Raw genomic sequence first — 14,450 nt, 5'->3', positions numbered from 1 at the left:
ACACAGGGCTATCCTCTGTAAAGCCAACCAGGCTATTGTGTTGTTCATGATGCCCTGCTTGTAAGCAACTCACAAGCATCAGGCTGGCTGCCATTGATAATGTCTTGCTGGACTGGATGCACTGTGGTCTCCACCTTTCTTATGTTTGGTATGCGGTATCACCACCATCTTAGCAACAGAAGGACCGTTCCTCCTCTGCCTGGGCTTGGCTTCAATTAATCCCCATTCCCATTCTGTTCTCACTCCCCTCTTTTCTCATAATAGTCTCTCTCTCTCTCTCTCTCTCTCTCTCTCTCTCTCTCTCTCTCTCCCCCACTCTCTGCTTTCTGCTTCCTTTCATGTCTCCTCCCCTCCCAGCACCTTGTACAACCTCCCACTTGGTGTCTGCCAAGCGCAAATCCACCCCCTCTGGAAGCTGAGGCTTCTGTAAGTCCTTCCATCACCAAACCAGCAATTTCCACGAACAACCCCCGTCTCCCAAAGCTGATCTGTTTCCTTTCACGCCATCTAGGCTTGTTCACAGGTTCACACACAGGCTGCGCGCATGATCACAAAGAGCTTGGGCTCACAACAAAGGCTCCAAGAGTTCCCAGAATAATTCCAGGACACATGTCTGTGATGAGAGAGGTGGCTACAGTATTAGAGAAAGCTGTGCTTCAGATGAATTTGAAATGTCAAGTCCTGCTGAGATCCAAAGTGCTGCACTGTAAGGTTCTTTGGATTTTCCAGATGATGTGAAAATCAGGCCATGCCTGATTATTAGTATTATTATATTTTTTTGTTTATTCACCACCTTTTTCCCTGACAGGCTCAATAAAATAGGAAGAACAGCTAAAAATATAGAAGAAACAATAATTTTAAACAAATAAACATAAACATTAAAACTATCTATCATCTATCTATCTATCTATCATCTATCTATCTATCTATCTATCTATCTATCTATCTATCTATCTATCGTCTATTGTCTATCATCTATATCTATATCTATCATCTATCTATCTATCATCTATCTATCTATCTATCTATCTATCTATCTATCTATCTATCTATCTATCCCTTTCATTGAAAGCAGTCAGTTCCCAAAAGCCCGTTGGAATAAGAATGCCTACAGCTGCCAGCGGAAGCACAACAAGGAGGAAGCCAATCTAACTTCTCTAGGGAGTTCCAAAGCCTGGGAGCAGCCACCAAGAAGGCCCTGTTCTGCATTCCCACCTAGCATGCCTGCGAGGGTGACAGGATTGAGAGAAGGGCCTCACCTCAAAACCTAGGCAGCTTTGTATGAGGGAAACCAGTCTTTCAGCTAGCTTGGACCTAAACTGTATAGGCCCTGAAGATGATGGAGTACTAGCTTTGGTTTGATATGCATAGAGTTTCCAGAGGAAAAGCAGTTCCCATGACTCTTGGATCCCCATTCCAAATTGTTTCTCTGGAACACTGTTCAGTATCTATGAAAGATTGCCTTGTGCTCCTACTTAGCGCAATGCAATGTTGTAGCAAGGTGACCAAGCAAGGGACAATGACAGCAATTGCTCAGGGAAGTCTCTTATGAAGGAGAAGGGCTTCATTATGTCTAATCCCCCCCAGTGCCTTCAAGCTGTCCATCTGCGACATCATTAATGCTGCCTGCTTCATTAGCAAGGGTGAGCCGCAGCCACCTCTGCCATTTAACACGCAATTACATGCCTAATCTTGTGTAAAATGGTAACACTAATGACATCATCACAGCCGTACCCAAAGGTCGGGTGCATGCAACCTTCTCCCTGGTGCTTCTGTGAGCTGAAGGATCTAAGTGAAAAGGCCTTAATTTTACACGGTCGTCATTGAGCACCTTCTCGCTGGCCCTTCAAGACCAAAGATGGATAGCTTCAGAAGTAGCCTGAGACAGTGACGGTGTTGTTATGGCCACAGCTGAGCTCCCAGGATTCCTGGGTCAAATGCTGGCAGCTGTGGAGGATAACTTCCCTTGTTTTCTGCCTTCTGTGGCCAGGAAAGGAGAAGCATGTGGATTCCCTGGGCCTAAAGAATGGGCCTATATCAAGGAAGGGGAAACCTCTGAACCTCCAGATGTGGTTGGACTCCAATTCCCATCATGCCTCAGCCAGCATGGCCAATGATCAGGGATGTTGGGAGCGGGAATTCAACAACATCCAGAGGACCAAAGACTCCCCAACTCTGGTCTATATTCAGCCTCCTCTTTCTGCCGCCATTTCCTCAGGCTCCTGTCTCCAAGAAAAGATTGGTGGAAGGAAGGAAGCAGTTGTTCAGATATTCGCGGCATGAGTCATTTAGGGATTTAAAACCTAATGTGAACATCTCGAATTGGGCCTGGGAAGGAACTAGCAACCTGTGCAGCTACTTTAAAACAGGGGTTATATAAGGTCTAAATGGAAGCCAATGGAATTTGTTGGTATTGGAATAATTTTGCATTGAAACGCTGATGAATTTTCACGCGGATGTGCGAGAACGGAACTTAATACCGAAGAAGTGGGAAATTGAGAGAACCGGAAATGGATTGATTTGTCTGTCGCCGGGGCAGACTGAGGTTCATGGGGCAATGGTTCATTCACCCTAACGGTGCTGTCTCTGATAGACTGGCTAGTGTTTATTTCCTATCAGTCGCTCTCAGTTAGCATCATTAACTCTCTAGCCTGTTTCTATATGTTGCAGGAGGGATGAACCAAACGATCCACGGGCGGCAGAGCTGCTGCAGGGCCTGCAGGGGGCGGGAGGCAATAACAGCAATTACATTCACACCCACAAACTTTCCCCACACAGTTGTGATGTCACAGACTTGCAATTGCTATATACGTCAAGAAAAATACCAGGGTGCATCTGGCAATTTCTCTGCTGAAGTTCAACCTGTGCAACGAAACAGGAATAGTCACAACATGTATATCCAACAAACTGCAAACACCTGAAATTTCCGGACTCTCCCCATCAGCGCTGCTTGTCAGGTCTCTGACGGATGGGTCCCCAAGCCCCTGCTGCACTGAAAATGCTCTGCTTGCTGAGATGTCCTTTTAACCCAGGTCACGGTGGGAGAAACTGAAATGTGTTCCTGCTAGAACTCTACAGTGTCAAAGCTATGATCCGCAAATCAATTATGGAAAGATGCCTGGATTTAAGGAAGATTCACTCCTATTGACTTACTACTGGGAGAACTACAATAGACTTCATATTGCCTTGTCACATATGTTATCTGACATAAAGACTAGCCAACTGTTATCTGCACTGTCCGTAGTCTTTAAGGAAGTTTGTGTGGGATATTCGTGCTGTCACGGTCTGGGCAGGAGAGATATACAATTACTGCTCACCCATTAAAGCGGTGGGTGGGGTTTGTGACCCGGCATGGGCTTCCCTAGCCCGGCTGACACCCCCTTTTGCTTGCTGGCATTTGCTCCGCCCCCTCCACAGCTAGCCAATTGGCTGCTGGCTGGGGGGTGGAGCAGGGGCCAGGTAGGGAAGGCTCCAACCGACCACCTCCCCAGTCGGTCTTCGGAGCATCACCCACCACCCCTCCCTCTAACTTTAATGAGCTTTTCTTGCAGGCTAACCTTTTCCTTTCTAGGTTTGCAGGCGTTGCTACGGTCTCACGGTGGTTGCTGTTTCCCAGATCCGGGAAGGAATTTCCCCTCCATAGCAATTGTCACAACTTTGGCGGTTTTAGGCCTTGGATGGTATCCTATAGTCTATTTTCAGAATGGGGGGGTAGCATTATTATGCACCCCCATGTGGAGGTGTTTGCAGGGCCCATTAAAGGGTTGATTGCAGGAGTCACTGGCCCTGAGCAGCAGTGTAAGGTCGAGCTCAGGTGAAGTGGCGGGGCACGCTGTGTAAATTCTCGTTTTACAGTCTCCCTCACAACACCTGTCTGCCCTGCGCACCCTCAGACCCACCTGGGGCTGAGAGGCATGCCGTGCAATGCCTAAGCCAAGGTTTCCTACATCTGAAATCAATAAAGCTGTGGCCTAATTTAATCCCATACATCATTGTCGTGTCTCCTTATTTACGGGCTGGCTCTCGGGCCGGGGGGTTTAGCGCAAATAGACTACTCAGTGGAATGGCTCTTCAATTTATTTTCTACATATAATGTTTTGTTTTTGCAGATAAAAATGAATAAACAAATCAGAAGAATTCACTTGAAATTGGGGTTCCAGGGGTGGCTCTGCCCCACCACACAGTCTACTACTGGCAGCACAGATTGCCAGGAATGAATCTGGGACCTTCTGTATGCAAAGTTTGTCCTATACCATGATGCTACGATTTCTCCCTAGGGGTGTGGCTGTATATATTATATATGTGTATATCCAATGCTTTTGTGTGTGACAGTGCCCACCATCTTGTGCTGCTACTCACAGCACTTTTATCAATATATGCATACCGGTATCTCAACTTTTACCACCCAAAGTACTATCTATCTATCTATCTATCTATCTATCTATCTATCTATCATCTATCTATATCACACACTTTCCTTTGCATAAGCATATGTACCCAAGGGAGGGATGTCAGAGAATACTGACAAAAACAGAAGAAATGGCTGTTTGCGTATCCATCCCATGTGAATCGGTATTCACTATTGTTGCTTTCAGTCCACAAACGATACATAATTGCAATAAGTGAAAAGGATCTAGGAGTCTTAGTAGACCACAAGCTTAACATGAGTCAATGGTATGGTGCAGCAGCAATGTTCTAAGATGCATCAACGGAAGTATAGTCTCCCGATCAAGGGAAGTCACAGCCTTTGTCAGATCACACTGGAGTCCTGTGTCCAGTTCTGGGCATCACAATTTAAGAAGGATATTGCTAAGCTGGAATGTGCCCAAAGGACGGTAACCAAGATGATTATGTCTTATGAGGAACGGTTGAGGGAACTGGGTATGTTTAGCCTGGATAAGAAAACAAGCTTGCTCCATCTCCCATGTGACAGCCCTTTAGATATTTGACGATGGCTATCATATCTCCTCTGTTATATCTCATCTATTATATCCCTACCCAGGGAAAGTTCAACATATGTACTCAACTTACTGGACGTGAAACCAAAAGACCCGCAAGCTTGCCGAACAAGATAAAACAGAAATAAAATCAGCTAACTCCCACCCACCCCAGCCTCTCAATTCCTAGCTGCAGAAGTTTCCTGTTTACATGTCTGCATGATCGATGCCTTTCGCAATGCACAGCTAGGAGAAAGAGATCTTGAGATCATTAGATAGTTCACTAGTGTATTACTCAGCGAATGAGAGTCGCTCCACAGGTTTTCTGGGGTGATTGCTTTCTCCTTCCAAGGTTAGATGGAAAAGATTAGATTTGCTTGTTAAAAGGACTCCACTTTTTCACATCTGCACACAGCCAAAGGAGGATAAAATGACCAATATCTGCAGAAAATTTCCGCCCAAGAAGCTCCTAGTTTGTAAACTGTCTTGTAGCCCCTGGGTTGCTTCGCTTAGTCAGTTTGGACCTCTTTATCTTCTCTGTCTGCATAGGAAAGGACCAGCACTCAGAGCTCATGCTTTACACAAAGAAGACCTCACATTTGGTCCTCTTGCTATTATTAAAAACATAATCAGATAGCATGAAATGGGAAGGATCCCCCTCTGGGACCCTGGAGAGCCATTGCCAGTCAGAGTGGATCAGTGATGGGGAGCCTCAAGGCTGTTGATATAATGTGCCCCTCTAGGTCTTTCCCTGTGACTTGAGACTCTCCCCAGATGTCAGGGACCGTGCTGAGGAGGGCTGCACTGAGGAGGAATGGTGGGAGCCACTCCCTCCCCCTGCTCCTGCTCCTGAATCTTCCCAGGAGCAGGAGGACAGTATACATTTGGAACAATGGTTTGCAGAGGGGCATAGTTCAGAAGGCAGAAGCTGGGAAATACTGGATAGGGAACAGCTAGGAGAAGAAACACTGGAAGAGAGAGGGTTAACAGATTCACAGTCTCTGGACAGCATTCCTCCGCCCAGCCCACGGTTGAGAAGAGCTCAGAAAGTGTCAGAACAGAAAGCACAGAGAGTACAAGCTCAGATTACAAACACAGGAGCGACGTAGACTAACAGGGACAGAGGGAGTGTAAGCCTTAATTGGGAGCACCGCCATTCTGGGTAGACACTTTCTTTTGTCTTTGCTGTGTTTATTAAAGAAAATAACTGGTAAGAATTCATTTTGCTTGATCTGTTCATTTACAGCCATGGGGGAGGAAGCCGATTATTATTATTATTGTTGTTGTTATTATTATTATTATTATTGCCTGGCTGGAATGTGTCCTTGAATTCTGAGAATGCTTCTTGCCTGCTTGGATGGAGGATAGAGAGGGGTGTGTGCAGAAACTAGGCTTCTGTACAGGGGTGAAAAAACACATTTGTTGCCTCTGGCTTTGCCTACCTCTGGCTTGTGACCCACAAGGAGGTTGTCCAGAAGGGAATGCGGCTCTTAGTTTGAACAAAAGAGGTTCCCACCCTGGAATAGTCAACTCTAGGCTAGACAGACCCAATATGAAGGTCATATGTAAAACCACATCCTGTCACAATTCAGTGTAACCAAGAAATAGAACCCAGTCAGGACAGGACATGCATATTTGCTGGCTTGATACTCAACAGGGGCAGGGAGAGGGTTTAGCCCCATCCCGGTGGAGTCCCCAAATGCAACCATTCATATTATTCATATCCAATGGTGTGTGCATTTTGTTAAATAAATAAAATAAAATAAATGAAAATTGCCTGTTACCTTAGGGAGAAAAGTTAAGAACTGAAGCAGAGAGGGCTGAACCTGCCCTCTGCCCTTGATACTAAGTGGTCTGGCCTTCACTGAGGGGAATTTTGTTGGGGACAGAGATGCATCTCTGTGCGCAGAGCATATAGAGATGTCTTACAACCAGTGTTACTGTTCTAGAAAAAGAGGAACCAGAACTCAACATGAATGCCTTGTTCTCTTAGAATGGCAATGGCACCCAGCTGAGAGGTGCCAGAACTGAGTTCCGGCTGAAAAAAAGGCCCTGGTTGTTGTTGTTATTTGGCTTCCCCTCCCCCCAAAACAGAACTCAAAATGGCTCCCTCTTTGGATAGCTTGAATGTAGCCTATTGTATAAAGGCAAGTCTGCTGCTCCATCCCCTGTTTTCCTCAGGCCACAACCACCGTTAGTAGGCGGCCCCCAGAAGGCTGCATGAGAGAATGTGGCCCCTGGACTCTTAAAAGATTGCCCAACCCTTTATTATGGAGTAGGAATTAATGTAGGGACACCATGGTTAGCAGCAGACTCCTGTCTTCGTTAACATCTAGCTCTGGTCTTAAAATTATATATAAATTACCCCACCCACAGTGGGTGGCGCAGTGGGTAAAACCTCAGTGCCTAGGACTTGCCAATCGCATAGTCGGCTGTTCGAATCCCCGCGGCAGGGTGAGCTCCCGTCTTTCGGTCCCAGCTCCTGCCCACCTAGCAGTTCGAAAGCACCCCTAAGTGCAAGTAGATAAATAGGTACCACTTTATAGCGGGAAGGTAAACGGCATTTCCGTGTGCTGCGCTGGTGCTGGCTCGCCAGAGCAGCTTCGTCACACTGGCCACGTGACCTGGAAGTGTCTTCGGACAGCGCTGGCCCCCTGGCCTCTTAAGTGAGATGGGTGCATAACCCTAGAGTCGGACACGACTGGCCCGTACGGGCAGGGGTACCTTTACCTTTACCCCACCCATCTAGCTGGGTTTCCCCAGCCATTCTGGGCAGCTCCCAACAGAATATTAAAACCATGATAAAACATCAAACATTAAAAATTTCTCAAAACAGGGATTCTAAAAGTCAGATAGTTATTTATTTCCTTGGCATCTGCTGGGAGGGCATTCCACAGGGCGAGTGCCACTACCGAGAAGGCCCTCTGCCTGGGCCTTCCATTAAGCAGGTCACCTCTCTCTTTCCCATATCATTTTTATTTAAAAAAATTTAAAAGCATTTATCATCATACACATATTTTTGACGTACAAAGTTTCTTCTGGGCTTCCCACTCCTCCTTTTCTGATGTTTGCTTTTTGCTCCTTTTTATTAGTTGTTTTTATAACACACATATTTTTATTGTGCAAAACCCACTACTGTTAAATCTTCCAATAATCCGCTGCTTATATTTCAAATCCTGCCAGTGACTTCATATATGAGTGATATCCTACATAAGTCTCATTGAAGGGAACGCAAGCTGTGCACAAGCACACATGTATCTTGAGTTTCTAGGCTCAAAAGACAATGCCCTTCCACCAGCCAAAAATCATTTTATTTCCAGAAAATAGCCAGCCAAACCAACAATCCTATGTGCAGTCACTTGGGAGTGAGCCCATTGAGCTCAAGAGGGCATTTCAGTGGAACTCACAAAAAATTAGGCTACGTTGCCAACACTGCACTCATGGCCGTCTTACCCATAGGTGCTAGGGGTGCGGGGCACCCGGGCGCCGGACTCTCAGGGGCGTCAGGCTGAGAGTCTAGGGCCTGAGAGTTGAGTCCGGGGAAGAGCCCACCCATTGGTTGGGGTGCCGTGATGGGCTCTTCTGCTGCGGGTGGCTCTGTGCTGTGAGTTTGGGGCCGACTGAGCCAGTAAGACGCTGAGGCGGCCGGCCGGCTCCGCCCTCCTGTGTGCCTGGGACTGGGCAACCTGGGGGGGGGGGCACTGGGCAGATCTTTGCACCCCGGCACCGCATATGCTCAAGACAGCCCTGACTGCACTCTGTTCAAGTCTGCAGCCATAACTTTGCGCAAATGCTACAGTAAGCCAGCAATGATAAGGAATAGGGCCAGTGGGGGTGGAAATAAAGTTCATCTTGATAAAAGAGGAGCAGTTGCAAGGTCAGCTGCGGAAAGCAATGCTTCTGCATTAGTGGATGACAGCTACCATTTTGGGAACATTTAAGAACTTGGATAGCACTTCCCCTGCGAGCGTCTGCAGTGGCCCAAGTAATGGCAGAAGAGCAACCCTATCCTAGTGTTGGCAGTTACTGTAGAGTGGGGTGGGGAGCTTGTGGTTCTCCAGCTGCGGTTGAACTCCAACTCCCATCAGCCCCAGTCAGTGTGACCAGTGGTCAAGGATGATGGGAGTTGGAGTCCAACCACAGCTGGAGGACCACTACTTGCCCATCCCTCTGGTAGAGCAAGCAGAAGAAATTAACAGAAGAAGGAAGAACTAGAAATCCCCAAATTTCCAGACTCTGACTCACTTACAAAGGCACCCCTCTTAATTAGATGGGTGCAGCAGAAAAGAGGACAAGGATGCTATCTCCAGTAGTCCTACCAGCTACCAGTAGTCCTGCTATTGCTACCTGCCTTGATCCAGCAAGGCTTTTCCTACAATGGCATAATAATACTAGTAATAATAATATGCTCCACCCATCTGGCTGGGTTTCCCCAGCCACTCTGGGCGGCTCCCAACAGAATATAAAAAATGCAATAAAACATCAAACATTAAAAGCTTCCCTAAACAGGGCTGCCTTCAGATGTCTTCTAAAAGTCAGATAGTTATTTATTTCCTTGGCATCTGCTGGGAGGGCGTTCCACAGGGTGGGCGCCACCACCAAGAAGGTCCTCTGCCTGGTTCCCTGTAACCTCACTTCTCGCAGTGAGGGAACCACCAGAAGCCCCTCAGAGCTGGACCTCAGTGTCTGGGCTGAACTATGGGGGTGGAGACGCTCCTGCAGGTATACTGGGCTGAGGCCCGTTTAGGGCTTTAAAGGTCAGCACCAACACTTTGAATTGTGCTCAGAAACGTACTGGGAGCCTATGTAGTTCTTTCAGGACTGGTGTTATATGGTCTTGGCATGCACTCCCCCCCCCCACTATTGTTTGACGCATTTTGCAGTGGCAACAGAGGTCACTTCTTCTGGCTGGCTAACAGCACTCAACTGGAATCTCTGCCCCTCTCAACACAGCAATAATTGACACTTCTGCCTGTCACCTCACCACAAACAGTGGTTTTTTTCTCCATCAACAAAGTTCTTCATGCCTTGTCAGTTAGAAATGAGTTTGTATTGACACAGGACATGACATGACATGTTGAATGCTATATTTACCATCTTGGATGCTCTCTGGGTGATTTGGAAGGTCGGGGCCACATGTAAAAAACAGGGCAGTTTTCTGTTCTACTACAACCTTCCTCCATAAAAGTCAAATGCCTCCACCAGATTCAAAGGATAAGACAACATCGGAACCTGAGCTCAGGAGTCTTTATACCCCACAAATGGCTCTGGATGAAATACCCTTTATCATCTTTCCTTCTGTCTATCCCTGTTTGCCATATTATGGGAATAGGTCAGTAGGTTAGTGGTAGAGCAGTTGTTCCACATGCCGACAGTCTCAGCCTCAATCCATGGCATCTCCAGGTAGCATTGAAGACCACTCCAGATGTCCTTTTTTATTGTGCTTTCATGATGATTTGTTCCAGTGGCGTAGCATTGGTTGCTGGTGCTTGGGGCAGGCGGGCATGTGCTGGGAGGGAGGTGGAGACACCAGTCCATCCCATCCCGGCCCTCACTGCCGATGCCACCAGAGCGACCCCACCCTCACCAGAGAAAAGTGGGGTCGTACTGAGCCACCTGCCAGCCTGCCCATAGGGGAGCCTGGCTGGCCAACGCAGAACTTGGATGGCAGAGAGAGGCACTGGGCCGGGCCACGCAGGGGTGGCCTGCTTCACATCCCCTTAAAAATTGTGTGCCTGGGGCCACACCCCTGATTTGTTCTTATAATGCTATTGAAGAAGAAGAAGAAGAGTTTGGATTTGATATCCCGCTTTATCACTACCCTAAGGAGTCTCAAAGCGGCTAACATTTTCCTTTCCCTTCCTCCCCCACAACTAACAGTCTGTGAGGTGAGTGAGGCTGATAGACTTCAGAGAAGTGTGACTAGCCCAAGGTCACCCAGCAGCTGCAGGTGGAGGAGCAGGGAATTGAACCTGGTTCACCAGATTATGAGTCCACCACTCTTAACCACTACACCACACTGGCTCTCACCAATGCCATCCTGTTTGCGCTTGCAGAGGTTTTGGGCCAATCACACTGGGGAACTTTGCACAGCAATTTGGGGCAGGCATGGGTTAAGGAGAAGAAAAGGAAGTCCTGTTGCATAAGCTGAATCGAACTGGATGCAACCCAGTGTTTAGTATTTTTTACAACCTGTTTTTCCTTTAAAAAAAAGAAAACGTATACTGTTTAATTTTCCAGCAGCCATCTAGGAACATGTTATAAACACTTACATAAGGGAAATATAAAATGAGATTCCCCGCCCTTACAAAAAATCAAATTAGGATATTTTCCTGGCGTGTTTCAGCTGTAGTTTTTAGATGCAATGCACCAAGTCATCTTCCTCTTCTACATTTTCGGGTCTCTAGGGGCCAAAACAGAAGATCCAGGCTGTTGAACTCATTTTCTTGATGGTGTGTTACTGACTAACATTATATACATGTCTTTTCTCATCAAGTATCATAGAATCATAGAATCATAGAGTTGGAAGAGACCACAAGGGCCATCGAGTCCAACCCCCTGCCAAGCAGGAAACACCATCAGAGCACTCCTGACTTATGGTTGTCAAGCCTCTGCTTAAAGACCTCCAAAGTAGGAGACTCCACCACACTCCTTGGCAGCAAATTCCACTGTCAAACAGCTCTTACTGTCAGGAAGTTCTTCCTAATGTTTAGGTGGAATCTTCTTTCTTGTAGTTTGGATCCATTGCTCCGTGTCCGCTTCTCTGGAGCAGCAGAAAACAACCTTTCTCCCTCCTCTATGTGACATCCTTTTATATATTTGAACATGGCTATCATATCACCCCTTAACCTCCTCTTCTCCAGGCTAAACATGCCCAGCTCCCTTAGCCGTTCCTCATAAGGCATCGTTTCCAGGCCTTTGACCATTTTGGTTGCCCTCCTCTGGACACGTTCCAGTTTGTCAGTGTCCTTCTTGACAATACACAGAGGAAGAAAATGAACAGGAGGGAGATATGAGGGAGAAAAAGATGCTCCCCCCCACAATCTCTTTATAAAATCAACTATTGTTTACCAGAGAAGCAGAAATGCATGCAGCAGGATAATATGGTAGAGTCCTGAGGTGATAGAATGGACTGTACAACTTAATAAAAACACCATGGGAGAACATTTGAAAAGTTGATCTTTTAGCAGCAGTTTGAAGCGGTACAGTCCAGTCTGCCCTCTCAGGACTCTGCCATCTCATTCTGCTTCAATAAAAAAACTTCATTCCGTATCATAATCAAACTGCCTCTTTACGTTTTCCCCTCAGCCACAAGAAACAGCAAGCACACGCAGAACCAATACACAGTGAGAACTTGAATGACTTGATTTTTCAAACCAACACTTGGACCAGCTTTAAAGCGGCCTGGGAATGAGCAAGGCAGCAATTACGATTCTGTGGCGTAATTTATGAATGGGAAACAGCCACCAACCACAGTGGACACACTGAAATATAAATGTGCCTCTGTTGTGCCTCTGTGTTGCAGATGCTCAGAAATATGATTTAAAAAACAAATGAAGAGAGAGAAAGAGAATGATGCAAAATAGAAAACATTGCCTCAGGGCTACTTCGTTTATTACCTAATTGTCACTATTGTTTGGTTTCATTTTGCTCATTGAGACGCAGCAGTTCAGTGCTAATGGCATAGTAAATTGCTGGCTGATGAGGTCCCCCAGATTTGTCCCCCCCCCAGTTCAATGTGTATTTTCAAGAAGAAGAAAAAGAAAAGTGAAGGAAGTCGATGACAGAATCCATATTCTTGGCCTTCGGAATGCTCTAGCTTTTCACATAATTGGGCCTGACCCACATGTTGGGCAGGTGGGACGTCTGTCCAATATTCTAGTCCGATAAGGGGTGTTGTGTGGCCAGCTTTCAGCAGCCTCCTTCAGAAGATCTGTTTAATAATAATTATAATAATTATTATTTATTGAGGATTTGCTTGCAGAAAGCTTATGTAGCAGAGGTTAGACTATGGCCCGTCCGTATTGTGTATTTTTTCTGATTGGTTTGCTTCCAACAATCATAAAAAAAATTAAAAGAGTCTGCTGGATGAGAACAACGGCCCAATCTTTTCTTACGTTCACAGATAAAATACAGATAAGATCAACAAAGAGCCAAAAATTTAAAGAATAATGTGCAATGCAAAATTCCTGAAATGCTCATCCAGCAAGACAGGGAAAAGGAATCAAAATGTCTTAGCCTGGTGCCTAAAAACTGGCAGTGATGGTGCAGGTGCTTTGACGCATTCCTCAAAACAGAAGACCCCCCCCACAAAGTGAATGTGTTCTGAGCATCACATAGCAGCCCCATCAAAACGTCTTATTTCTCCTGCTCAACAATTCTTCCACCTCCTTTTGTCTCCACAAATTTGACAAAACATGATATTTCCCACTTGGCATTCAGCGGTGATATGTATGATTTGGAGCCATGCACAGTGCAAACGATATCCATTTCAGACACTTGGCATCAAGGACATTAGAGTGGAAATTATTTGTTGTTTTAGGAAGAAAGGAAGGGGCGGACCTGGGAGAGATTATCTTGTGACTTGAAGCACAGTCCCGGCTGGGAGATAGTGGAGAGGCATGATCTGGGATAATCACTCATTCATTCACAAAAAGGCAGCTAGAGGTGGAACAAGGACAGAAGCGTACTTGCTTGATCTCCTGCAAACCAACATAGGATATGCATAGAGATTGTAAAGCCAGTGATAAGCTGTTTTGCCAGGGTTCACAGAAGGTCTTTCACACATTCAGTGATCCTTGGCTTTGTAATTAACTGTACATGCATACCTACCACCAAGACAAATGCTGGTTTAACCCCCAGTCTAGCATACCCTCCAACATTTATCTGATGAAAATAGAGACGTCCCATTCCATAATGATAATTTTACTGTTTATACCTCACACATCTTACTGGGTTGCCCCAGCCACTCTGGCCAGCTTCCAACCTATATAGAAGCATAATAAAGCATTAAATGATGAAAAAACTTCCCTATACAGGATTGCCTTCAGATGGCTGGGGATAACTCCATACCCTCCAACATTTCTCCAATGAAAATAGGGACATCCTAAGGAAAAGTGGGATGCGGGTGGCGCTGTGGGTTAAACCACAGAGCCTAGTGCTTGCCGATCAGAAGGTCGACGGTTTGAATCCCCGCGACGGGGTGAGCTCCTGTTGCTCGGTCCCTGCTCCTGCCAACCTAGCAGTTCAAAAGGACGTCAGAGTGCAAGTAGATAAATAGGTACCGCTCCGGCGGGAAGGTAAACGGCGTTTCCGTGCGCTGCTCTGGTTCACCAGAAGTGGCTTAATCATGCTGGCCACATGACCTGGAAGCTGTACACTGGCTCCCTTGGCCAATAAAGCGAGATGAGCGCTGCAACTCCAGCGTCGGCCACAACTGGACCTAATGGTCAGGGAACCCTTTACCCTTTACCTTTAAGGAAAAGTGGGAGATTCCGGGATCAAACCAGCAAC

At 46.4% G+C, this 14,450-nt stretch overlaps 1 protein-coding gene and 1 long non-coding RNA gene across 8 annotated transcripts in view; one reads left to right on the top strand and one right to left on the bottom strand.

Annotated features, from left to right (window-relative positions):
- KCNMB2 (potassium calcium-activated channel subfamily M regulatory beta subunit 2) overlaps nt 1-14,450 on the bottom strand; it is a 307,790-nt gene that overhangs the window by 27,579 nt on the left and 265,761 nt on the right. The window contains exon 1 of one of the 7 annotated variants that reach the window (XM_083504573.1): nt 5,233-6,024. The exons of the other annotated variants lie outside the window; for them this stretch is intronic. The gene's annotated coding sequence lies outside the window, so the exon portion shown is untranslated. Of the gene's footprint in view, nt 1-5,232; nt 6,025-14,450 lie in introns of those variants that run through there. 7 annotated transcript variants of the gene reach the window in all.
- LOC310707552 overlaps nt 1-14,450 on the top strand; it is a 345,072-nt gene that overhangs the window by 245,688 nt on the left and 84,934 nt on the right. The window lies entirely within an intron of this gene.

Source organism: Podarcis liolepis (genome assembly GCF_965112155.1).
Source record: "Podarcis liolepis genome assembly, chromosome: 5".
Classification (NCBI taxonomy): Eukaryota; Metazoa; Chordata; class Lepidosauria; order Squamata; family Lacertidae; genus Podarcis; species Podarcis liolepis.
This window is presented reverse-complemented; position numbering and strand designations above follow the sequence as displayed.